Source organism: Camelus dromedarius, chromosome 24 (genome assembly GCF_036321535.1).
Source record: "Camelus dromedarius isolate mCamDro1 chromosome 24, mCamDro1.pat, whole genome shotgun sequence".
NCBI lineage: Eukaryota > Metazoa > Chordata > Mammalia > Artiodactyla > Camelidae > Camelus > Camelus dromedarius.
The window spans coordinates 17,386,405-17,413,136 of NC_087459.1; the positions used below are offsets into that span (position 1 = coordinate 17,386,405).

The window sequence follows — 26,732 nt, forward strand, 5'->3', positions numbered from 1 at the left end:
GTTACATCCGGGCAAAATGCAAATAAGAGTAAAGAAGTTCTCTGCAGCACCATTTGCTTAAAAAAATTTAAAATAATTTTTAGAATTTGGGTAAGCCTATGAAAATGAGTCCTTTATGTAAATGTCGTTTGACACATGAGTTGTGACCACAATAAAAACTGCAAACCAGTGTCCTAAAATTCTTCCAGCGCGATAGTCATTGTGTAATTCTGATTGGTGCCAAAGCCATGCTTTAAAAAAAAAAAGAATATAAAATTGGGGGGCAAACTAGATATTGCTAAAAATTAACAATTTGCTTAGCTTGCAAACTGACCAATCAGAATGGACACTGGCCTTAGAGGGGACCTGGAAGCTCCCAGCTGTCCATGGTATTAACCCTTCACCTGCTTAATCATGGGTAGATTGAGGAAGATTCTTGTCAGGGCTTGGGAGGGTGGCTTCTCCCAGCCAACACAGAAGTATTCCATTATTTTAACAATCCTTACTGCTGCACTTGTGCATTCTGGCCAAACATCAACCCAGTATAGAATCATTATACAAAATGAAAACACTACTGACAAAGTAGACTCTCGCTCTGTTCCCACCTCTCAGAAATGACTACCACTAACAATTTAGGGTATATCTTTCCAGACTTTAAATGTTTTCTGTGCAAACATAAACACGATCATACTATGCATTGTGTACCACACAACTGTTCTTTTCCCCCCTCTGGAAAAAGAGTATGTTGTGAATATTACGCCATATGAGCACACAAAGAATTACCTACGCTCTTGTTTTTATCTCCTAATGAGAAGTTGAGGACCTAAATCAATACCATTACTGTTTTTAGGCACTGCCAAGCTGCAGCCTGACACTCACGCAGCATTTTAAGTGTACGCTGTTCTTTGGTGTTGCTGGAAATTACATCAAGGTTCCCCTCCTGCAGCCGCTCCCCACCTGCCGTTACCATCCCTGGTTGTTTTTCTAGTCTGTCTCATTCCATACCCTGCAGGGTTCATGCTGGTCTTGACCTCCTACTTGAACTTTAGTCTTTGGAAGGATCCACTGTGCATCATTAATTTCTTAGTCAGTTTCTTGTAACTTTCTCTCCCTTTTTGTGTTCCTCATCCTAGTGTTCTTTCTTTTGTCAGATGCTGGAAGGATCTGCATGGATTTCTTGCCCCTACTTCTCCATAGGCCAGTCTCATGGCCTCTCCCTCGGGAGTTAGATGGTGGAAGAATTTAAATTCAAGACTGTGCTGCCTGGGTTCCAAGCTGTAAGTAAGGGGGGTAGATCGACCTACTATACGTTCTCGAGGGACTCTGTGCACCTTCCTGATATCCAGTGAGCTTATTCAAAGTTTATTTCCATTGTAGATTTTGTTTCATGAGGGCAGAAGCTGCATCTTTCTTGTTCACCGTGGCATCATCCATAACCACGCCTGGCACATCAGGTGTTGAGTAAACATTTGAATAAACAACCAGGTGGAGAAGGACCCAGACTGGATGAGAACTGAGCTGAATGCCCAAGGACTCAGGTTCCTGATTGTCCACAGGCTGAAGTGACCTGAGAGGCAAGAGTGACAAATCGACAGCAGCTGCACGCTGCAAAGGAAAGGCCAGCAGATGTTCTGATGCTTGTAGATGTTGCTCGTAGGCTGTGTCAGATGGAGCTGCCAGCCAGAGCCTGCCATGTCAGGAGACCTTGGGGGAAGGAGCAGATCTCAAGCTGCAGCAGATGGTAAGTGCTGTCTTCAGTCTTTAACATTTAAGGAAAAGAACTGGGAATAGACACTCGGCTCAGTGGCAGTTACGATGCATTTAAATAAGCCTTGCAAATCATTTACAGAAATGTGGATGCCTCCAACATTGTTAATTGCCCGTGGATTTGGTGGGAGCTTCCTCTAGTCCACCTTTCTATCCTCAGTGTCTAGTACAGAGTACGGGGTGGGGTGAGCCCCTGCACACTGGGTGCGGGGGGGGGGGGGCTTCCTGCTGAAAAAAATGCACATCCGGGGACTTAATAGCATTAACTGGCTGCGAGCAACTGATCATCTTCCCAGGGGAGTCCCACCCACTAAGTGCAAAGACTGTCTCATGCCTCTTTATAGCCCCACAAGTGACTCAGTTTCTTGTTCTCTCCAAGCCAATCTTGGGGCGGATATGTAGATGTGACCTGTCCTATCATATTTTCCTGGAGAACAAATATTTCTGAATAAGGGAAGTAGTGCTCGGGGAGCTATTTTTTCTGTTGGCTTCCACTCCCAAATGGGAACATGAATACCTACTTCATAAGGTCGTTGTCGAGACTGAGTAAAATCACGTGTGTGAAATGGCCCAGCTCACGCCTGCCACGGGAGGTAGTCATAAAGCTGTAGACTTGAAGGAGCAGCGCGCCTGGTGATTATGGACCTTGTGGTCATAGCGCCCTGACTGTAAATCCACTCTGTCACTTACTAGCTTTGAGACCTTGACAACTAACTTAGCTTTTCTGAACCTCAGTGTCCTGATGGAGAAAATGGCGCTAAATCACAGTGTCTGAGTCACAGAGTTGATGTAGGATTAAATGCAATAATGCATAGAAAGTGGCCATAGAGTCAGAGCTCAATAAAAAGATAATCCTTATTAACATCACCATTGTTGTTGGATAGGGGGTGGTAAATGGGGGTATCTTGGCTGTTTGACATTATCTGGGGAAGTCTGGGGTGGATGGGTGTATATAGACGCTCCTGGTTCTGGAAGCAGTTGTTCAACCTAAGAAGCTTAGAAGTGTTCTGGACTCTTCCCTCTTTCTCCCTCCCTACAACCAGTCCATCAGGTGTTCCTGTTGGCTCTACCTTTAAAATACAGCTAAAATCTAGCAACTTCTTACCTCCTCCTTTGCTACCACTCTTGTCTGAGCCACCATCACCTCGCTCCTGGACACCGCCACAGCCTCCTAGCTGGGCTTCCTGCTTCCACCCTCCCCCTGCCCCAGTCTTTTCTCAAAGCAGCAGCCAGAGGGAGATAAATACGTAAGTCAGTTCATGTCTCTTCTCTGCTCAGAACCCTCCCCTGGTTCTCCACCTCCCCCAGAGCAAAAACCAAAGTCATTCCAATGACCTGTGAAGCCCCTAGGTCTCTCCCTATGTGATCGACTCCCTCCCCTGTTCCTCTCTCACCTCACCTCCTACCACTCCTCTTCCCTCATTCCGTTCCACCCATTGTTGTTGTTTTTTTTTAAATAAATTTTCTTTTTTTAAATAATGAAAGTTAAAAAAAATTTTTTTTAAATGGCGGTACTGGGAATTGAACCCAGGACCTCGTGCATGTGAAGCATGCACTCTACCACTGAGCTATACCCCACCATCACCCCTCTCCCACGTGCCAACCCCCCCCCATCAGTTTATTCCTGAACACACCAGGCGTATTCCTATTTTGGGCACTTTGCATGGGCTGTTCCTTCTTCCTGCAGTTCTCTTCCAGCTCATTCTCTCCTGTCCTTTAAGTCCCCGCTCAGAGGGCCCCCTCCCCACGAGGACTTCCTTGACCACCTGTCTAAATATCAATAGGCAGGCCCCTGCGATTTCCAGTTCCCCTTCCTGCTGGGCCTTTTATCATTTTTCCTTAACACTTATCCCACTGAACATACCATATACCTACTTACATATTATATTTATTGCATGTTGTCAGTCCCCCCCTGCTAGAATATAAGCTCCTTAAGGACCTTTGTTTTGTTCATGGGTTTACCTCCAGTGCCTAGAACAGCCCCTGGAACACAGTAGGCGTTCAATCCATGTTTGTAAAAGGAAAGAATGAAGCAGAGGGAAAACAACTTTAAAGATCAAGAGACAACTTATAAACGAGAAATCACAGGGCCTGCAAGGTATTTAAACATTAAAAAAATTTTGTTATCAACTTAAAAATCTGGCTGTATTTTTCAGATTACAATTCAGATTAAAAAATTCTAACAAACAATAAAACGACCTGGTAACAATGGCCCCGCAATCTGTAATGGAAACTAGGGGCAAAGTGGAGAAATGGTTGCCCTCTCTGGCTCAGCCAGACCCTCTCCAGTTTGCCCTGGTTCCAACATCACCCACTTTCTTCACTCAGGTTACCTTCCTGGACCCTGGAGGAGTCTGGATTTGCTTCCTTTGATTCGAGTTGCTCGCAGCTAGAATGTCTCTGTTCCCATCTCTAGGGCGGGAGTTCCATTCCTGTGGGCTGGGTCTCCCCTCTTCTATTTATGTTTTAAGTAATTAGATACCGGGATGATTGACCACGGAAGATCAGTTCTCCATCACTCCTGAACACATAAAATATTCGTGAATACACGAAATAAAAATGTTACCGTGCTGGGAACATCGATCAGCAGGGTGATGTTTATGTAGCATTGTTAATTGGATTTCTACAAGGAGATGTTCCGTGGGCTGGGGTCTATCTGATGAAATGTGGCTGTGACAGCAGCCTGGCAATGAATGACTCAGGGTGGCTTTGTGGTCAGGGACCTGGGCAGCCATCTGACCAACAGGCTGGGGAGAGGAAGGAGGGTTGAAGAGGTTGCTGGGAGCTCTCGTGGTCCAAACTTCTTATCAGTGAGCTGTACGGAGTACTCCATCTCTCAGATTTATCAACAATTTTAATGAATGTCGTGTTTGAGATAATGACCCGTATCTGGACTGGCACGAAGCCCTGAAAATACTTCTACGAATTGTGTTTTTTATCTCAAGGACTGCAGCGTGCGGCATCCAACATTACCATCGATATCATCTATTGAGAACTCTTTCCTGGGTTCTTTATTAAGGTTTAATTAAATTTTATGTGTTATCAATTAGGATTAATCTACATTTAGTCTGAATTAGAGGGAGCCAATTATAAATAACACCACTTCTCATTTATTCCTGAATACAAAATGAAGGTTCTTAAACTTCCTTTGGAAAAAAATCCACAACCCTGCTGAACCAAATGTGCACTTTAAAGGGTTTTATGCCCAAGAGGCTAAAGAGTTCTATTAAAATAAAGTGGAAAGATGAGAATTCCTGTAGAAAGGCGTTAGAGACAGAAAATGGGGGGAAGAAGAGGTAGCCCAAATTGTGAATAAAGCTGACATCTGGGAGGAGTTCCAAGAAACTTGCATTTGCTGTTTTCATACTTTTAGAAAAATACGGGGACACAGAGTCACATGTATTGCAACATTTTGTTACTAATAGATGTTTTGCTATAGTTCCCGGAATCCTTCAGATGCAAACAATCTAAAGAATAATCCATTTTCCCACTTCTAACCATGAGTTCTGCAGAACCCCTCCCCAAGGAGGTGCAAAGGACCTTCACTGGCAGAATGATCGTACTTGGTGGGAACACATCGAAAGGTTTTCCTTCTGAAACTCTGTCTGGATGTAAATTTATCTAAGTGCCATTAGCCAAGAGAGTGCAACCGCAACAGAGATGCAGTCATGCTCTGGATGCTCTGGCGGAGGCAGCGACTTTCAGCTTTAAAGCGTTAACCTGGCGCGATTGCAGAGAGAAACAGAATGCGCCACAATAGACTGAAGCATCTCTGCTTCTGGAAGAGGCCAGGCCAGCTGTGCTCAGTGTTTGTATTCAGTAAGACCAGTTCCGAGCAGCTCAAATATCTCCAGTTCTTTTCTTTCTGGGCACAAGTTAAAATTGTACCCCACCTCTCCCTCCACCTTGGATAAGAGGGTGAGATGCATTTGGTCAACAAAGTGCAAGAAGTGATGGGTATCAGTTCCGTGTAAGAGGCGGCACGCGATTTGCCGTGTTTTTTTGCCTCCTGCTGCAGTAGTCATGGAAACACGGTCCCGATAGAGCACCCACTAGCCGAAGACGGGCAGGGTCCTCCCCGCCAACCCGTGCTGGTCACGTAGCAGGAGCAAGAAGCAAACTTTTACTGCGTCAGCCATTGGAATGTTGAGGGTTTCGCTATTTCAGTGTTAACATAGCTTATCCTGTCTGACAGAACCTCTGAAAGCTTTGATTTCTTCTAAGTTTTGGTATCTACCTCATTGGGTTGTTGTACGAGGGAAAAAAGGGAAGCAATTCACAGAAAGTGTTTCATTCCACGTCTGGCACACGGCAGGTGCTTAATCAGCATTTGTGTTTGCTATTATTGTTTGTAGTTGGGGAAGCGCATATATTAGGCCTAAGTGATCCCGTCTGTGACACTGTGATAGTAGGTTCAAGCTTTATTTAAACTCTTAGCATTTCGGCATCTTGCCCTCCCATCTAAACAGAGATCCCACATCGGTACCCTTGATTCCCCTCCGTTAGATGAGTTTCCAGAGTAGACAAAGCTTTATGATGCACAGTCCTATTTACTTCCTCCTCTCCCTCACAGCCCTATCTAATTATCCCATCATACATAGTTTAAGAAAGTACAAAAATCAACCTTGTGTTGACAGCCCATTAGGGAGGTGCTGTGTTTCCAGCAAGCAACTGGAGACCTGGCCTGAGTGGGCCTTCTGATTCGAGGTCTCTTTCCCACAAATATCCAGCAGTTGTGAGACTCCCTTGGGATTTGTCTGACTCGGGCCTCTGCAATTTTTTTCCGGCTGGGGTCTCATTGCAGTGTGTCCAGCCTACGTACAGGTGTAAACCAATTGACCTGTAGAGACCTGAATTCCTTTGGTGACCAATAACAGGTGTGCACTGTGAACTCTTCCCTGGGCTGGGTGTGATGCTGTGCCCAAGGTTGCCGTGTGGAGGGAAATCTGAGGGACATTCAGGAACAATGATGAGATAGTTCAAATATTACCTGGACCCGGAATTCACAATGTCCAGTTCTTTTGGGTGATAAGAACTTGTTCAGGAATCAGGGTGTGGTCCCAGCGTGTGCAAACTCAGAGCAGTCAGGAAAGTTTTGGTTGCAAGTGAGAGAAACACAGCACAAACTGAAAAGGAAAGATACTGGCTGTCTTAACTGAGAAACCGCAGTGGCCAGACGCTTCCAGCTTCACGTCTGGCTGTATCTGGGTGTTCAGATGATGCCACTGGCTGTTTCTCTTGTCCCACTTTGACTTGATTTTCTTTTCACCACTCTTCCACATCGTGGCAAAGACGGCATCAACACCTCTAGGTTTCTATTTCTCTTACGCCAATGATCCCAGCAAAAAGACTACTTTTTGGTAGTTCCAGGAAAAGTACTGGGGAAGGCTCCAGGGTTAATTTTTCTAATCTACAAAGAACTTCTGCAGGTTGAAAAGATTTTAAAATTCCAATAAAGAAATAGATGAAGGGTAAGAGTAGGCAATTTTCAGAAGAGGAAATGCAAATGGCCAATAAGCACATTAAATTACGCTCCTTCTTATGGGGGAAGGAAAATGTAAATAAAAACGGTCATGTTAGAAATTCATCTGTTTGGCCCAAATTGAAATGATTCATAATCCATGGCTTGTGATTTTATGGGGTAAATAAGGGCTCTTATAATTTGCTGGAATGAGTAAGATTACTTTAACCATTAAAAAAAAATCTGGAAGTAGCTACTGAAATTAAAAAGTATACATACTCTTTGACCCAGCCATTTCACTTTGGGTAGACAGAAATAAAAATACCAGATCAATAGAAAAACGTTTATTACAACATACCTGATTACTTGCAAAAATCTGGAGGCAGTCCGAATGTCCAGTAATAGGAAATTATGCAATAAATTATATTATTTCATATCCTGGAGTTTTATACAGCTATTTAAAAACAGTATATGGAAGTAGACTTATAATCTCTTTTTAAGTAAAAACAGCAAATTAATATAGTATGATCCCATTTTTGAAAAAAAAGAAAAAATATTCGAGTGACTTTTTTTTTTTTACATTTTTTTATTGTGTTATAGTCATTTTACAATGTTGTGTCAAATTCCAGCATTCAAGTGCCTTTTTAATGTATGAATGAGCCCAGGAAAACATGGAGAGAGACATACCACATAGCTGACAGTAGTTACTTTGAAGAGAAGGGGCCTTGTGAGCACATATTGCTATTGTAGTTTGAAAAGAAATTCATTAAAGGATATATAAGAAAGGACAAAGTGTCCCCGTGTCCCTGAAACACATTACAACAACGGACAGGTACAGAGTGGCATCCTGCATCTCAGGGCGGGCCTGTGGGGATACTCACAGGCCCGCCCTTGTCGAGGGTCTGTTTCATGGGAAGTCGGTAGGAGCTCCTAAGGGCCAGTCGTGGCTGTGACATTTGTGCTACCACGCTCCGCCACGACAGGCTGGTGTCATCCGTTTCCTTTGGTTATGCGAGACCTTCCATCTGAAGAATGGGCACATTGGATGCATCTGACATTTCAGCAAATGTGATATATGCTGTGCCTGAAATTTGTGGGTTCTCTTGCAGAGGGGGAGAGGACGAGGTCAGGCCCTGGTTGCCATAAGGTCTTTGTTGTTCATTAGGTCTGAGCCTTGTGGTTTCATTCGGTTTTGCAAAGGCTGCTAGTGTTGGTTAATGTTGTCCATAGATAACACATGGAGGCCTAATATTCAAACTGTGTAATGAACAAAAGGGCAGAGGACTTTTGACTCTGCTTGTGTTCCCTTTCATTTCATTCTGAGACACAACTAGGGAGTCGACATTATTCTTTGGGATTTATGTTTGTGTCACGATCAGTCAGCACATCCATCTAGCAAGTGTTGCTGGCGTGTCAGGCACTGTGCTAGGCACGTCATTGGCCTTGTGATCTGTGTTTTTCACATTAATACTGAACGGCTATTACTGAAATGGGGCAGGGGGGAAGAACAATCTCCTAGGTAATTACTGAGTCAAAGGAGAAATAAAATATACAGTCAAAGACCATTTAGAGAGTAATGAGAATGTGAATAATACATATGAAAACTTACAGGATGTAGCCAAAGCCCTTAATTTGCTTTTTATTGTTGAAAATAAAAATGAATGAAGGTAGCTTTAAAATTGAGAAGTATGAAAATTGGCCCCCAAATTTAAGGAAGTAAGGAAAAATAAATCTTTTCAAGAACAAAGCAGAAATCCATGGATATGAAAACATGCAAGTTCAAGGAAAAATGCATCCAAGAGGTGACTCTTGGGAGAAAACCGATAATATAGATAAAACCTCTGGCAAAATGACTCAAGAAGTGGAAAAACAAAACAAGTAAAATTAAAAATGATGAGGAAGTCTAAATGGTACGTGACAGATTTAAAAACCAAGATATTACTATGTACAGCTCTTTGTAAAGAAATGAAAAAAATCTCAGTGATGCAGATTCTTCTGTGAAATGTGAATGACAAAAATTTGACTCATGAAAAAGTAATGTCTAAAGGGGAAAATTATCATATCAAAATAAAAAAGTTAAAGTGTTACTAAAAAGTAGCTCTAAAATTAACCCCTTGAACACAAATTTTTCTGATGTGTTTCTTTCACATTTCCAGTAACAGATTATTTCTATACTGGACGAACGGTTCCAGATTATTAAAAAGCACAGAAACTCTCTAATTCATTTTATGAAGATAGAACAACCCTGAAATCCAATCTTGAAAAATATAGTGGGGAAAAAAAAAAAAGAGAGAGAGAGAGACCAGAAGACCAAGGCACTAGATGAAAAACTATAAATAAAATAATAGCAAACAGAATTCAATAATACATTCATAGAATCATTCACCATGACCAAGTTGGATTTAGCCCGGAATGCACAGACTTTTGTTTTTCAGGTCATTTTATTAAAAAAGAAATTTAATCAAATCATAGAGATTAGCTGAGGTGTCCTTTTTCCTGCCCCTCCAGGACTCTGTCCCCTCTCTCCCTTCCTTCCTCCCTCCTTCCATTCCCCACCCCTTGCAAAAGCCAGTGATAACATCTATCTTGAAGTTGGCATTTATCCTCCAGTCTGTGTTCGGTATCTCTACAACTGTTGTAAGTGTCCCTAAATATTTAGCTACGTATTATTTTGTAGTCCTCAGAATTTCATAGCTGGTTTTATTCTAAATGTGTCCCTCTGGAACTTGCTTTGATTCTCTCAGCATTATGTTCTTGAGATTTATCTAGGTTGATACAAGCAGATCCAGCTCATTCATTGTGTAAACGCACTATGTTCTATTTATCTACCATTTTTTATATATAGACATACATATATGTCTTTTTGAGGAAGACTAATCTATTTTTTTATTTGTGTGAAAATCTCTATCTGTGGCCAAATACTCCCCTACTTCACTTGCGAGATTCATGTCTTTTTTACTTTCTCAATGGACACCCTTTTTCAGGAGCAGTGACCCATTTACTCTGCAAGAATATCCCCTAATTCTCGCACAAGGGTTTTTCCACCTCTCGCGAGATTTGCTCGTGTTCTCGTGAGACTATCCCATGTTTATAATAGCTTATTTTATAATAGGTGGCTATTATAACCAATGTTACAACAAAGTGTATACCTTTCCCTGCTTCCCTGTGTAAATAAGCAGTTTTCTCTCCTATCAGCAGGGTCTGAGCTCTGTCTTCCATATCCTGGCTAACCCTTTTGTGGGATGGGATTTTATTCCTGTTTTAATTTGCATCTGCCCAGATTATTAGCAAGGTGGAGATTTTTCCAATGTTCATTGATCAGAAGTGTATTCTTTTTTTTTCTGAATTGTCTGTTTATATCCTTTGTCTAACTTGTACTAAATTAAACAAAAATCTTTTTTCCCACTGATTTGTAGGATTTCTTTATGCATGCTAAATGCTGATCCAGAACTATTTAACAACAGGAAAACCATTAACATTACATAATAGGTAACATCACAACAATAGGTAAAAAAAAAAACCTTATATGGTATGTCGATAGAGGTCAAAAACACATTTCCAATAGAAATTGAGAATCATTCTTGATAAAAAGCTCTTTGAAAACTTAGGAATAAAAGCATGATAAAAGCATTTCTTTTAAATATGGTGCACATCAGATTTGCTGATGAAACATTAGATGCATTCCCATTAGAGATAACGATGCTTACTGTTAGGGGCTGAGTTGCATCCTTCCAAATTCATATGTTGACGTCATAAGCCCCAAGCCCCAATACATTAGAATGTGATTGTACTTGGAGATACAGTCTTTAAAGAGGTAATTATGTTAAAATGAGGTCACTAGGATCAGTCCTATATGACTGATGTTCTTATAAGGAGGGGAAATTAGAACACAGATGGGTGACTCCGTGAAGACACAGAGAGAAGACAGCCCTCTACAAGCCAAAGAAAGAGACCTGGACCAGATCCTTCGTCACGGCCTTCGGAAGAAACCAACCCTGCTGACACCTTGATCTTGGACTGGTAGCCTCCAGAATTGTGAGAAAATTAATCTCTGTTGTTCAAGCCACCCAGTCTGTAGTGCTTTGTTATGGCACCAAGCAAACGAACACACTCACCTTTACCAATATTACATGAGTGTGTTGTGATATTTTTGACCAATGACCATACGGCTTAACAGAGAAGTGAGACCCAGCCATGAGAAAGAAAAAGACCAGTGCATCATTTATAAATTATATATAATAAGAATGAGAAAAACCTCAGTAGGACTGTTCAGGAATGCGGTTGATATCAGATAAACACCTAAAACTCAAAAACCAGTTAGAAAAAAAAAAGCCTATTATTAAATGTCTTATTTGCAATAGCAACAAAAAATAAAATAACCAGACTATTTGTAACAGAAGTTGTGCATGAAGAAAACAATAAAAATTTACTGAGCAATACATATGGTTAAAATAAATAAAGAAATGTATTAATTGCTTGCGTGGGAACCTAAAGCATTTAGAGATTTAAATTCTTCCAAAATTAGCTTATGGACTTAACCCGTGGAATGTACATTTTTTTTAGTAGCTTAATAAAGTAATTCTATGGTTCAATTAGGACAGTGTGAGAAAGGAGTCATAACGGGGGACTTGAAACACCAGGTATAATAACTTATCACAAAGGCTTAGTAATTAAACGGGATGGCATGACTCAAGAATTCAGAATCAGGTACATGGATGGATACTTAACTGTGTATTACTTTAACAATCACCCGAAGTGGCAAGTGGAAAACAAATGATGTGAAGGGAATCTTTCAATAATCAAAGAGGAGTGGAAGCCAGAGTGGAGCTAGTGGAGCAAGCAGGACCAGCACGTGTCCAGAATAGGTTGTGGGCACAGTTGCCGGCCAGTCAGAGGCATCGTCAGTGCCCGATTCTGACCGCCATCCTCCCTGTGCATCTATTGCTGTTGGCCTTGGGGCAGGACTGCAAGATGGTCAGAATCCCTCTAGTCATCCCGTCCTCGTTTCCCCTCCCTCTGACTGTGTGGGGTTTCTGTGAGGGCCCCCCACCTCCTCAGTGGGAAGGCTTCCTGTAACAGAAGTCATGCTTCAGGTCAGGTCAGGTCAGGTCTTTGTGGTTGACTAGAAGGAGACACGCCTGGGGGTACATGTTCCCCGGATGAGTCTCTGGCTCATTCTGTCAGGTGGAGAGCTGGTCTTGGAGGCACAGGGCACTCTCTCCATGTCTCCACTCAACCTGAGAGCAGGCTAGGGAGGAAGGATGGCAGGGGTCTTACCAGGCCAACCGTGGGAGTGGGAGGCATCTGGGAAGTGGGAGGAACCAGAGCATCTCAATCAATAATCTGGAACTGACTGTAGCTTGTGAGTGGAGTGGATGGTGTGGAAGTGGCGTGAAAGAGTGAAGGAGCACGAGGGGGAGCCACGAAGAAAGGCTCCCAGTGTAATGCGTTATCTAGGATAGGGACTGGCAAATTTGTTCTGTAAAGGGCCAGAGAGTAAATATTTTAGGCTCTGTGGGCCATACGGTTTCAACTGCTCAGCTCAGCTCTGTCCTTGGAGTGTGAAAGCAGACATACGAGGTAGGGAGACAAATGGGCGTGGCTGGGTTTCAGTAAAATGTTATTTACAAAAACAAGTCATCAGTGGGGTTTTGCCCCTGGGCCATAGTTTGCAGACCCCTGGTTTAGAACTTGATTTTGCTGTTAGACCCTTTTCTGCAGCTTCCTTGTATGACATTGGCAAATTACGTTACTTCTTAACATTATTTCCTCATGTCTAGCATGGGGGTAACAATATGTCAATAGGATCGTTGTACACAGGAAGTGCTCAAGAAATGAGAGCTTTCTTGTTGCTTTGTTGTTAGCGTCATCATTAAAAATACTGTCTTTCTTGAGGAGCAGAAGGCACTCAGGAAGGTCTCCCCACGACAAACACTATCTCCCTCCTGGCTTAAAAATAACATCAGAACACTGATTCTGCTTAACACTTCTGTCAGCAGGCATGAGTCTTTAACATTTTCAAAACTCTGTAACATCTGTTGGCAGGTCTTTGGATATACTTCACATCAAATCTGAATTCCGGAAGGATCCGTGCTCATTTTTGTAACTTCAAATTGGAGGAAGAACTAAAGGTTTTCATGGAACTCAGACAGGTCAGGACTCCTTGGATGTTTAGGAGAGTAAGTCATTGTCCCCATAAGTAACATTCTGACTTCTCAAGTGTCCATAAGGTGACCAGACCACCCTTCTGCACTTTGTCTAAATTTCTTCCTCGCTAGGTGGTCATTTGTGGCTGGACATTTAGGAAGACATACATTTTCCTTCTACCCCTCTTTGCTGTACCAGAGCATCCCCAAGTCCCTGCTCTGGGGACTCCTTCTGTGGCGACGTTGTTTTGTCAGTGTCAGAAGCCAACATGTGGTCTCTGAAAAGCTGGCTCTAATTTGATCAAAGGGCCTCTGGCATTAAGACGTCCAGATTATTTTATTTGTTTCTTTTTTTAAGCCAGTAAATCAGTGCCTGAAATCAGTTTTGCAGCCAACTCCTATCTGCATCCCCACTGCCTTGCTGGAGGCCATCACTGTCTCACTCCTGGATTATTGGACCTGCCTGCAGACTGGTCTCCATGCTCTGTTCTTACTGGTCCTCACCGCAGCATCCCCATCCATTTCTCCACACCACAGCCAGAGTGATCTTGGAAAAATGCAGATTAGATTATTTTAAATCTTTTTAATGGCTTCCCATAAATCTTAGAATGAAACCCAAGCTTATAGTGGTCTACGAGGCCCCCCAGGATCTGGCTCCCGCCCACCTCTCACCTTATCACGGAGTCTGGCCCACTAGGTACCAGCCACGCTGGTCACTCTTGTATTTTCTCAGATACACTAAACCCCTCCTGCCTCAGGGGTCAGTACACGTGTTCCCTCTGTGAGAATACTTGTACTAGTTTCTTGCTGGTGTAACAAATTACCACAAACGTAGTGGCTTAAAACAACACACATTTCTTATCTGGAGGTCATGAGTCCAAAATAGGTCTCACCACAGATTCTAAGTGGAGAATATGTTACTTTGCCTTTTCCAGAAGGAGAAACTGCCTGTTTTCCCTGGCTTGCGGCCACGTCACTCTGACCTCTGCTTCCATTGTCACATCACCTCTGGTTCTCCTGCCTCCCACTTTCCCTTATAAGGACAGGCGATTACAGTGAGCTCAGCTGAATATATGGGATAATCTCCCCAGCTGACTGTCCTGAACTCAATCACACCGGCTAAGTGCCTTCTGCCATGTAAGGTAGCAGATTCATAGGGGCTGGGGATTGGGACATGGATGTCTTTGTTATATTCTGCCAACCACGCTACCTTTCCTGATGGAGCTGATCCCTTTCCACCCCTGGTCTTTTTTTTTTTTTTTTTTTAAACATTTTTTATTGATTTATAATCATTTTACAATGTTGTGTCAAATTCCAGTGTTCAGCACAATTTTCCAGTCATACATGGACATATACACACTCATTGTCACATTTTTTTCTCTGTTAGTTACCATAACGTTTTGTGTAAATTTCCCTGTGCTATACAGTATACTCTTGTTTATCTATTCTACAATTTTGAAATCCCAGTCTATCCCTTCCCACCCTCCACCCCCCTGGCAACCACAAGTCTGTATTCTCTGTCTATGAGTCTATTTCTGTCCTGTATTTATTCTTTGTTTTTGTTTGTTTGTTTGTTTTTTAGATTCCACATATGAGCGATCTCATATGGTATTTTTCTTTCTCTTTCTGGCTTACTTCGCTTAGAATGACATTCTCCAGGAGCATCCATGTTGCTGGTCTTGAATTTAATGTACCTCCTCAGAGAGGCCTTTCTGCCCACCCCAGCTAGAGAGGATTCCCTAGATTTTGTCCCTCATAGCACCTTGTTACTCCTCTTTGTTGCAAATTCCTCAATAAATATGCCCCTATTATTTATGCCTTTTAAAATTCAGTGTTCTGTTCCTTAAAGCGGAAGGCATTCTTACAGCACAGAACTTAACAGCCTGCACTGCGTCCCCCTAAAATCCTCCAGCCAGAGGAGCCCCCTTCTTCCCACTCATAAGCCCGGTCTTGCCCTGTCCTGGCCTCAGCTGAAATCCTGGAGAAGGAACAGGTAGAGATGATCTTGGCTTCCCCTCAAATCAGGCTTGCCAACGGGCTCCTGTGTCCAGTTTGGTTGGGATGCCAGGGGCCCAGACTCCTGACCTCTTTCCAGGGGAGCTCACAGGGGTGAAGATTCCAGCGTGGAGGAGGTTAGCTCTCCCTCCTCTGTGGACATGATCCCCTTCACCAGTTAGAGAGCTACTGGCAGGACCTGTCCTCGTGTGAACCAGCAAATGGTCTGTCTGGTTGGAACGCTTTCATGCACGAAAATTTATGATATTAATCACAGCTCAGCGAGAACCTTTTCCAGCAGAAGGCTCTCTGTTTTAGGATGGGTTTCCCAGAAACAGACCCTGAGATGAGGCTGTGTGGAAAAGTGATTTATTCAAAGGAGTTGTCAGGGAACACTGGTAGGAGTGGGGACGTGGGATGGGGACTGGCAGAGGCCAGGAGCGTGTGGTGTCATCAAGCCAGGAGCCATGGAGGGTCAGCAAGGTTCAGTCCCATAAGGGAGCCCTGGCGGCAGCAAGGTTACCCCTCAAAGTTGTTCCATCAAGACAAGAGATCTGGCCAATTTATGAGCCTGTACTTGGCACTAATTGCTTAAAGGCTTTCCCTTAACAGAAACAAATTCCACACACAGGCAAAGTGAGAGCAGTCCTTGACAATGAGATGCAGGTCCCTGGTTGAGTAAAAGCACACTTGGGGCTGCACACCTGTGCAGGTGTGTGGAAAAGTTGAAGGTATCTTAGGGCAGGTGGGCAGGGCACTGAGAGTCTGCTATGTTCTCCTGCTCCAAGTGGCCCCTTTAGTTTATTCAACACATGTTTATCCATCTTCCACCCTTGGCCAGGCTCTGGGGATGCAGGTGATGAAGACATGGTCCCAGCCCTCATGAAGTTTATAGTCGAGAAGAGGAGACAGACATTAAGTTTTTAAAAGGCCTACATCAATGAGAAATTGCAGTTGTGTTTAGCGCTGTGGATAAAAGGAGTGTGCTTCCACCAGAGTAGACCTGGTCTTGTGAATGGCACGTGGAAGGCTTCTCTGAACAAGTAATGTCAAGCTAAGAGCTGAAGGATGAAAAGATTGAGCCAGGCAAAAATGGGACGAAAGAACATTATAAGCCAAGGGAGGGTGTGCAAGGGTCCTGAGGCAGGAAGCAGCAGGGGGAACTGAAAGAAAGCGAGTGTGATGGAAGTTCCAAGAGCAAAAGAGAGTGGTAAGAGATGAGCCTATGGCCAATGGATGATCCTTTCCTGTTTATTTTCTTTTCAATTCTGTTCAATATCTTTCAGACTCTGATCTGTAGCCCATTCTATAGTATGTTCTCTGGAAGCCGAGGGGAAATGGGGACATAAAGAGGATGTTAGGTGGGAGAGTCTATTTTCAACTGTTCATCTTTTCCCCACTGAAGCTTATAGCTGAAATTAATACATAAATTTACAGCCGCAAGTCAGTTGTGATAAATAATCCCAGAAGTGTTCCGATTATTTACATTTTTATGGAATCTTGCCTGAGCAAACCCAGAGAGCACACCAGGCACTTGAAGAATTATGTCTTGTTCAAAACCAATTTAATAGCAATGGAAAATAAAGCCATCTGTGGGAACTTGTAGAGCAGAGTAGTAATTCTCTGCCAGATGAGCAATGTACAAAAAGCACCAAATCAACCCGAGCACACCAGGCTCGAGGAAAAGTAACAACCACAACTTAAATGAACTGTCCGAGGACTTCATTTGGAGGCCTTGGAGTGTCTCTTGCTCCCACGCTATTTGCATGAGCATTCTGGTCACGTGGTGACGGGAGCGGAGTCCCTCATGATCGCCGCCTCTTTCGTGGGAGCCTGGACTCAAGACAGGTTGTGAGATAAGGGAAGAACGCTGGCTTAGCGGAGGGGCCAAGAGCATGAGTTTGGGGGCAGAGAGCTGAGGTTTGCAGGTGGGTTCTGCCACATCCTAGCTGTGCCAAGTCAGTCAAGTCGGGGTTCCTAATTTTCCTAACCAGGTAATACACGTGTGTGTTATGCTCTCCCACCCCCGGGGTCCTTTCCCTCCACATTGATTATATCTTCTTCCTTTTTTTTTCCCTCATAGTTTATCATTTTTTTAAAAGGCTTTATCGAGGTACTATTTATAGACATTAAACTTCACCGATTTTATGGTAAATTTTATTGTACCTAAACAACAGTATTTTTTAATAAAAAAAATTATGAAGGATACAGACAAAAGTGTTATCTAAAACAACATGGATCCCAGTTCCAGAACTAGTTCTGTTATTTCACCTGAATGGTCATCATTTTCTACATTTGCTTCAGTTTTGACTCTCTATCCCGGGTTCCATAATTATCCGATTTTTGTATGTGAAGATTGTTTTTGTGATATATCTATGTAATTATTTTAGATATGACTTAACAAAAATTTATTAAAAATATTTTTACCATACTAAAAAACATTTACCTATTTTAAATGTACAGTACGATGAGTTTTCAGCAAATTTATATAATTGTGCAATTATCTCCATAACCTAAATTTAGAATCTTTCTATCACTCCCCAGAGCTTCCTCATTCCCATTTATAATCGATCTCTGCTCCCACCTCCAGCTCTAAGTATCCACTGATACGTTTTCCATCTCTATGGCATGTCTTTTCTGGAAATTCCATGTAAATAGAATTGTATAATACGTATTCCATGTGTCTGGCTTTTTTTTACTTAGCATTATGTTTCTGAGATCTATCCATGCCATTGCATGTATCAATATTTTGTTCCTTTTTATTGCTGGAATATCACATTTTGTTTGCCTATTCATAAGGAATAGCTATTTGGATTGTCCAGTTTGGGGCTATTATGAGTTGCTATTGGCTGTTGGCTGTTTTTCAGCAATTACATAGATGTCTTTGTGTGGACACATAATTTCCATTTCTCGTGAGCAGGTATCCAGGAGTGGAACTGTTGGGTTGTAAGGTAAGTGACCTTTTAAGAAAATCTACGAAATGGTTTTCCGAAGTGGTTGTACCGTCTTACATTCCCACCATCAATATGAGGATCGCAGTTGCTCTGTATTCTCACTAACGCTTGATTTGTCCGTCTTTTTTTATTTAGCCGTTCTATAGGGTATGTTGTAGCGTCCAGGGGTTTAAATGTGCATCTCTGTCACGGCTAATGGTGTTGAGCACCTTTCCATACACTGATCATCCATGGGTGTATCTTTTTTTGGTGGAGTGTTTATTCAGATCTTTTGCTCATTAAAAAAAATTGGATTGTCTTCTTCCTATTGAGTGGTATACATTCATTATTCTGGGTACAAGTCCTTTATCAGATGTGTCTTGCAAATATCTTCTTCTAGTCTGTGGCTTTTCTTTTCATTTTTTCTAAATGGTGTCTTTTAAAGAGCAAAATTTTAAAATTTTGATGAAGTCTAATCTGTCAATTTTTTCCTTTATGACTTGTACTTTTAATGTCATATCTAAGAAATGTTTGCCTAGCCCAAGGTCACAAAAGCCGTCTCTTACATTTTCTTCTAGAAATTTTAGCTCTTACGTTTAGATTATGATCCATCTTGAGTTCATGTTTGCGTGTGGTGTGAAGTAAAGGTCTAAGTTTATTTTTTAACATAAGGGTCTCCAATTGTTCTTGTACCATTTGTTGGAAAATTATCCTTTCCTCATTGAATTACTTTGGCCCCTTGTTGAAAATCATTTGACCGTTTCTGTGTGGGTTTATTTCTAGACTCTCTTAGTTTTCTTTTGAAGAATAACCTTTCTCCCATGTGATGCAAGTTCATGAGACAGTAATGGAGAGGGCACAAGAACCAAGTGCTTTCTACCTAGGATGTGAACGCTGAGCAGCAAGACAAAGTGACTGATAATGGGCGGGGTTAGATTTAGTTATAATGGTGGTTTCCTACCCAGACTCACTCCACAAAACTCTCAATAATAAAAACTAACACCCATGTAGCACTTACTAAATGCCCAGCCCTGTGCTTAACTCTAATTATATAAACTCACATAATACAACAAAATCATCAGACACATGCTATTATTATACTCATTATCTAGGTGAGAAAACCAAAGCAGGCAGAATCTCAGAATCTCTAACTTACCCAACCTCAGACCTGGTAAGTAGCAGAGGTTATGACTGGAACCCCAGGAGTCTGATTCCAGAGACCAGATTTTAAAAATACATCAGGCTATCCTCTCCTGTTTGTCCTTCCTCTTTTCTAGTTTGTCGAGGTGCCTTGGTCCCTGCCTCCTCCCAGGCCTGACTATAGTCTAGAGGCTACCTTTGAGAGTCTGCTTCCCATTTCCTTCCAGGAAATTCCCTGTGGCTTAAGTTACCTACAATCAGTTTCTATTTCTTGCAGTCAAAGTTCCCTAACAAGCCCAATTCACAAGGTCATTGTGAGGACTGGAGGAAGATGATGCTATGTACCTAGCACATAGCACCTCAGCAGATCATAGAGATGATGAAGTTGGCAATGGTGATAGAGAAAGGGGTGACAGTATAAAAATCTATGTCTTGTCAAGCGCTAAGCCTAGGGAGCCAAACCCAGGGATGAAAAGCAAGAGAGAGGATGTCTTACTTGCACTTGCCCTTGTGGAGAGTCCATTTGGTGGCTATATTAGTTATCTATCTGTGTAGGACAGATGATCCCCAAACTTACCAACTTAACAAACATTTATCTAATAGCATCTGTGGATCAGGAATTCATGTGCAGCTCAGGTGGGTGCCTCTGGCTCAGGGCCCCTCATGAGCCTGCAGTCAAGCTGTTGGCTGGGGATTTGGTCTCATCTGAAGGCTAGACTGGGAGGGAATGTGGATCTGCTTCCAAACTCACTTATGTGGTTGTTGGAAAGCCTCAGTTCCTTGGCACATGGGCTTTTCTACAGAATGTTGTGTGACATGGCAGCTGGCTTTCTCCAGGACAATGAGAGAGAGCAAGAGGGAGTACCCAAGACAGAGCAAGAGGGAGTACCCAAGACAGAAGCCTGGGCCTTTTTATAACTTAATCTCAGAAATGACATTGCATCACTTCTGCCATTTTATTTGTTTACATGAATCAGTAAATCCAGTCCACACTCAAAGGGAAGGGATTACTGGGGCACATGAATACTGGGAGTGGGAAACACTGGGAGCTCTCTTAGAGGCCATATATGCCACAGTGACAGTCTTGTGGAAACCAGAGTTAGGAGAAGATGTACCACCCAAGGAAGCCAAGAGAAGAAAGAACTTGAGAATAAGTTTGGGTAAAATTCCTTAGACAGAGGTCTATTCTCTTTAATCCTGCAGAATTTCTTACAGCCTTCCCAGCAGTATCTTATTTGAGTGGGTCATAGCTGTCTTCAGAGTTTTTCATGGGAGTTAGAATAAACTAACCTGGATTCAGGTGCTCTTCCATTTAGTGCATCACTAAACATCTATTGAACATCTCCTCTGTGTCAGGAACTATGCTAGAGATCCCTAAATAAATGAGGCACATAGTGTGACCTCAAGGAGTTCAAAATTCTAGAAAATTCTAGAAAGAGAGAGACCTGAGGTCAAATAAGTACAATGTAATATAACAGAACTATGTACGAGGTATGCTAGTGGCTCAGGAAAGGAAATACCCAATCCTGCCTGGGAAGTTCAGTGAAAGCTTCAGAGGAAATACCGAGGCTGGGTCTTGTAGCATGCATAGGAGTTCACCAGGGAAGTGGGATGGGTGAAAGCATGAGCAGAGGAGGACATGAGAGATGGCAGGAGTATGTACAAAGGAAGGCCTGGCATGTTTAAGGAAGTGTGAAGTTTGTTATGGTTGACCCGAGGGTGACTGTGAATGGGATGACAGAAGGTAAACTTGGAGAGGTATTTTGGAGAGCCATATATATCTTGCAGAGGATGTTTGACTCTATCCTGAATGGGACACAAATCTCTGAAGGGGATTCCATCCTGGGGTAACATGGTCAGATGAGCACTGAAGCAGCAGCTGTGATTTCCACTACAAGGTGAGGTCTTCTTCAACAGTAGTAGACCACGAGGGTTACCGTAACAAAATGCTACAGAATAGGTGGCTTAAACCACAGAAATTTAGACTGGAAGTCCAAGATTAAGGTGTGTGTAGGTTTGGTGTCCCCTGAGGCCTCTCTCCTTGGGTTGCAGACGGCCGTCCTGCTAGGCCCTCGAGTGGCCTTTTTTCTGCGTGCACCTGCCACTGGAGTCTCTCTCCTTATAAGGACACCAGTCCTGTTGGATTAGAACCCCACCCTTATGACCTCATTTAACCTTAGTTGCCTCTTTAAGGGCCCTAATCTCCAAGTACAGTCACATTGAGGAGGGTTAAATCTTCAACATATGAAATTTGGTGGGGACAAATTCAGTCCATAACAAATGGCTATCGTTTTATGGAGCTTATCTCCTGGGCCCTGTGATAAGTAATTCCCATGCAATCTTTCATTTCATCCCCATACCATTTCAATCTTGGACGACTAACTTAACTGCTCTGTGCCTCAGTTTCTTCATCTGCAAAATGGGGATAATCACAGTACTTGCCTTACGGTGTTGTTATGAGTGTTAAATGAATTAATAGGTGAAAAGCATTTAGAAGATTGTCTGGTATAGAGTGTTTGCTAAATATAAAAGTTAACCCTCTGTTTGATGTAGGTAGAATTCATACCCTTATTTTATAGATGAGAAAAACACGACCTCCCAGGAATAGAGGTTGGCTGGCAGAAATGCTTGAATTCAGTGCTGCTGTAACCACAGCACTGTCACTGTCACTGGATCTTTGAAATGGGCACAGGGGTCCTAGAGTTGTGGTAGATTTTGGTGTGTTTCTCAAGGGAAAAGAGCCTGGCCAGTCTCGCAGTTGGAGAGCAGGGCTTATCAAAAAGCAGTTGCTGGCTGCCAGGCCTGTCTTCACCACAATGCGCTGCCTCCAATGCTCAGCAGGGAATTTTTCAGGTGACACAAAGTGGGCATACAGAACAGAGGTATACAGGGGTGCGTTTGGAGAAAGCAGAAAGTCTAGTGGTGCTGAAGCAGAGGGGACAAGGGGTGCATGAGTGCCGGACTAGAGGTTGCTGGGACTCGTATATCCTGTCTGTAGACACAGGGACATATGGGAGGTCTTTAAGCAGAATCTCTTCATCAATATCAAGCCACAAAAATGGATTTTGACCAACTTGGCCTAAAAAAATAAAAATCTATTGAAATAGAAACAGAGGTCAAATAATCATACCTTTGAAAGTTGCCCCAAAGGTCTAGGCAACAGGAGCCAACGAAACCCCTCAAGACATTGTCATTATTTTTCCTTCTCTGTAGGACCCCCCTCCAGGCACATTCCAGGGAGAAATAAACTGACTGGCTTAGCCTGGGTCACATGACTGACACCTGGAGGTGGGGGAAACCTTTTGATCGACAGTCTCAGCAGACCATCCCCAGTGTGGGAGTGGAGGGTCCCCAAGTAAAAGTGGGTGCTGTTACCTTAGGGACTTGTGGAAAACATAAGAGGAGATGCTGGAAGCAAACTTATACTGAGAGAACAGACCAGAGAACCAAACCAGAAAAGGGTGCTCTTGTTAATTTTTCGCCGGCTAATCTGCAACTCTGTGCAATGCAGCTGTGCTGAAAATCTGCCCCAAGCCTAATTTTAGGTTGTGATTTTAGGGATAAATATAGGTGTTTTTCAATAGTTAAAATAATTCTAATTGTAGGCAACCAGATACCTTTCTATCCATTATAAAAACAGAATGTGTTTTACGGAGAAGTGTATTTACTGATTTTTTTTGAGTAGCTAACCCTTGAGTAATATTCCTGTTGAGACAGGAGGGAAGGGGGCAGGGCTCAACTATTAAAAGAATGAGACAGCTATTAGCAACAAGATGGTGAAAGATTCAACTTCCAGTAAACCTTGAGCTCCAATATACACTCATTGAAATACAATGGGATGCTGAATGGTGCTCCCTCAGGCGCCAGGACAGTTTCAAGGCTGACCATAAAAAGTCAAAGGGTGGGTCATGGTCCAGTTCCTGGGAATCCCAGCCCCTTCTCCAAAGTAGCTGGAATAATCCTCCTACTTGTTAGCATATGAAGTTTTCGAGCCCATAAAAACTAGCAACACCTCGCCTCGGGGCTGCTCCCCCTTCGGAGTGAGATGGCCCGCTCTCTTGTATGTGGAGTGTGTATCTGCTTCTGCTTTAAACTTAGCCCCTAACCCTCATACCTTGTGGCCTTTCTCTTGCCTTCTAAAACACACTGCACTCTGTCTACGGAGTATGTATCTGTATGAGTAAATCTAGCTTTACTCAACGGTGGCTCGCTTTTGAATTCTTTCCTGTGCGAAGCCAAGGACCCACACTTGGTGGGCTGCGTCTCAGGGACTCAATGGAGACCTGGGACATGGCCACCTTCTCTCCAAAACCAGGATGATATAAAAGTGCATACATGTGAAAGTCTCATTCTTACTCCCAGGCCTAGAGAAAAGCATTTATTTATTCCTTGTGTGCCCTCTTTTTTTTTTTTTTTTAATTCTATTACAAATACAGATGAGTGTGTATGGGAAAGACTTGTCCTGGGTTTCCTTTCTGGAGGGTGTTGGGGGCCCCAAGGAGGCCTGGGCAAGCTGGAGGTCTATGTTATCAGCCTGGCTCCAGCACTGGGAGTCTCCCTCAACCTGAAGTTTTTCGTGGGGACCTAGGCTCCTAGGTCCTCTCTGCTCCCCTTCATTTCCCTGGACAAGTCCAAGGTTTCTGTTATGGGCACAACGCGGTGGGCCACTGGCACCTGGTTGGTAAAGAATTACCAGAGATCAAGAAAAGTTTAGGAAAATTTGTTAGGTACACTGCTACAGGGAACAGCGGGCCACACAGGCAAGAGCACTGAGGGTGGGCGTGTAGGGTCTTTTACTGGGGGGAGGAGGCTGTGCACATAAGGAGGAGGGGCTGGTGATCAATGCATGCACAGCTACCTGATTGGTTGTGAGATCTGTCGGGACTTCTCTGAACAACAGGATTTACACTTTGTTAAGGGCAGGATGTGAACCCTGTCCACCCAGGGTATTGTGAGCCGGGCTACCTCCTGGAGCAATGAGTTTTGTTAGGGTAAACACATATCTAGAGATTTTTTATATCATGCAGAAATGCAGGGATGTGAAGGGCCCTGCAGTGGGGAGTGGGGGTTAAGGTGTCCGTAGGCTCCAAACACACAGAGAGCCCTGGGGCAGGGGGTTTGAAACTCCAGAGAATGCCAGCCGGCACCGCAGTTTCCAGGCCTGGGAATGAATGCCCTATTTCAGTGGAGCGCTCCAGCTCACTGGGACTGGGGAATCCCAGAGATCAGCCCAGTTTTCACATTCTTCCAGGTTCTCTCGGGCAGAGGTCAGCAAACTACAGCCTGAAGGCCAGTCCCATTGGCCATTTAGTTTTGTAAATAAAGATTTATTGGGACACAGTCACACCCACTTGTTACATATCGTCTGTGGCTGCTTTTGCTTTACAACAGCAGAGTTGAGTAACATAGATGGGATGGCTTTCAAAGCCACAAGTATTTTCTATCTGGCTCTTCACAGAAGACTTTTGCCAGCCATGCTCTAGGAGCTGAAAAGGTTGTGAGCGGTTCCCGCAGTGCTTCCCAGGGGTTAGGGAACCTCTCAGTGGCCCCAAGTGAGGAGGCCACCACTTCAGAGAAGGAGCAGCTGCAGTCAAGAAGTCCGGGGGTCATCCCGGTCCCCACTTCCTCTCATCCTACTCCCACCGCACATTCAACTCGGCATCATGCCTGTTGACTTTCCCCCCAAAATGTTCCTTCATTCTGTCCACTCTCTCCATCTCCAGCAGCATCATTGCTTCATCTCCCGGCTGGACCACTGCATCCCCTCCTAAGGCTTCCTCTTCTTCCTGCTTTCACTGCAAAGCTGTTTCCACCTGTTCTTCCCAGAGCAGCCCAAGTGATCTTTGCAACACGAAGATCTGATCAGGTCACCCTCCTGCTTAAAATCCTGCAATGGCTTCCCGTCGTTCTTAGCATAATGACCCAAATCCACCGTCTGGCCTCAGCCTGCCTCTCCGCAGCCCTCTTGAGCCAGGCTCCCCAACTCTCTCTGCTCTCTGGCCACACAGGCAGAGCTGTGCTCCCTCCAAGACAGGGGTTTCGCAGACACTACTTCTCTGCCCCAATGTTCCCAGCCTCCCTGATTTTCCGAAGAACTCCTCATCCTTCAGGTGTTAACTTGAACATCCTTCCTCAGAGCATCTCTTTTCACCTCTCTCACTGGGCAAAGCCCCTCATTACAGGCTCCTGCAGACCTGTCCTGACCCCCACATACCTTCTTGTCTTGTGACAGCTGCAATTCTACATTTATCTGTGTGGAGTTCTTTTTTGGGGGGGGTGGGGGGAGCTCTGCCTTTTCTATGAGAGGAGGGACCACATCAGACTTTGCTGACCACGGTGTCCCCAGTGCCTAGCACATAGTGCCTGGCACATGGTAAACCCTCAATAAATATTTAATCAAATAGATAAAGAATGCGTTTTATTCCATCCCAGCCACCTCTGGCTGATGGGAGACATTCTGCCCTGCAGCCTGTTGAGGTTTTTAGGTGCCAAAGTCTCAACTTCATCCCTTGAGAGCCACATTTAGCAGAGCGAATTGGCAGAGCCAAATTGGGCTGGTGCTGACTGAATGCCACTTTGAAGAAGCAACTGCTGAATTCCTTCCAATTGGTGTCTCCAGTCCCAGACAGGGTGTACACAGATTGCTCTTCTCCAGACTGTGTCTCAGAGATGGGTCATACAAGGAGGGCTGCTTGTCACACTTGCTCCCAGCTGCTCCATGCCTGGTCTCCCCAGAGCCCAACCAGTGACCATGCTGAATAAGGAAAGATGGACAGGGGTATTGGCACCACCCCTCCCACTCCCTTCACTATCTGTTAAGTATTTCCTGGGATCCAGACACAGAATTTTATTTGTTTTTCTGGACCTAAGCTGCCCCTTGACACAGCCAGTGATTGCTTTTTTAAAACCATGAAGGGAAACTAGGTCCTTTCATCTACTGATAAGGTGCCAGGTGACAGAGAGATCAGCATCCCAACACATAAATCTGCAACTAATCCTTGGGAATCAATATTTTTCATTAAGAACCGGTGAGAGTTGGGCCATTATGGGGAAAATCTGTTTAGGTTGACACCTTGATGAAGTTATTCAGTTCAGGGGCTTAAGTCATTGAAAGGTAATAAAGAGTACAGAGCGATCTTGGGGCCGGTTAGGGGAGAAAACGATGGGAGTATTGAGCTTCAGTTCAGTGAAAAATGACCTGCTGATTTATTGGGGAATGATGGGGTACTGGCCTCCCGAGCACACCAGGCCAGACACAATCAACATGGCAACACCTCACTCCCACTGCCTCTCACTCATCCGCAGTCGCTG

The 26,732-nt window shown here is 43.6% G+C and overlaps 1 non-coding gene across 1 annotated transcript; it reads right to left on the reverse strand.

The window, feature by feature from the left end:
- Nucleotides 1-3,252: 3,252 nt before the first annotated feature.
- On the reverse strand, nt 3,253-3,326 carry TRNAV-CAC (transfer RNA valine (anticodon CAC)). The gene has a single exon. It is a non-coding gene; the product is annotated as a tRNA-Val (tRNA).
- Nucleotides 3,327-26,732: the final 23,406 nt, after the last annotated feature.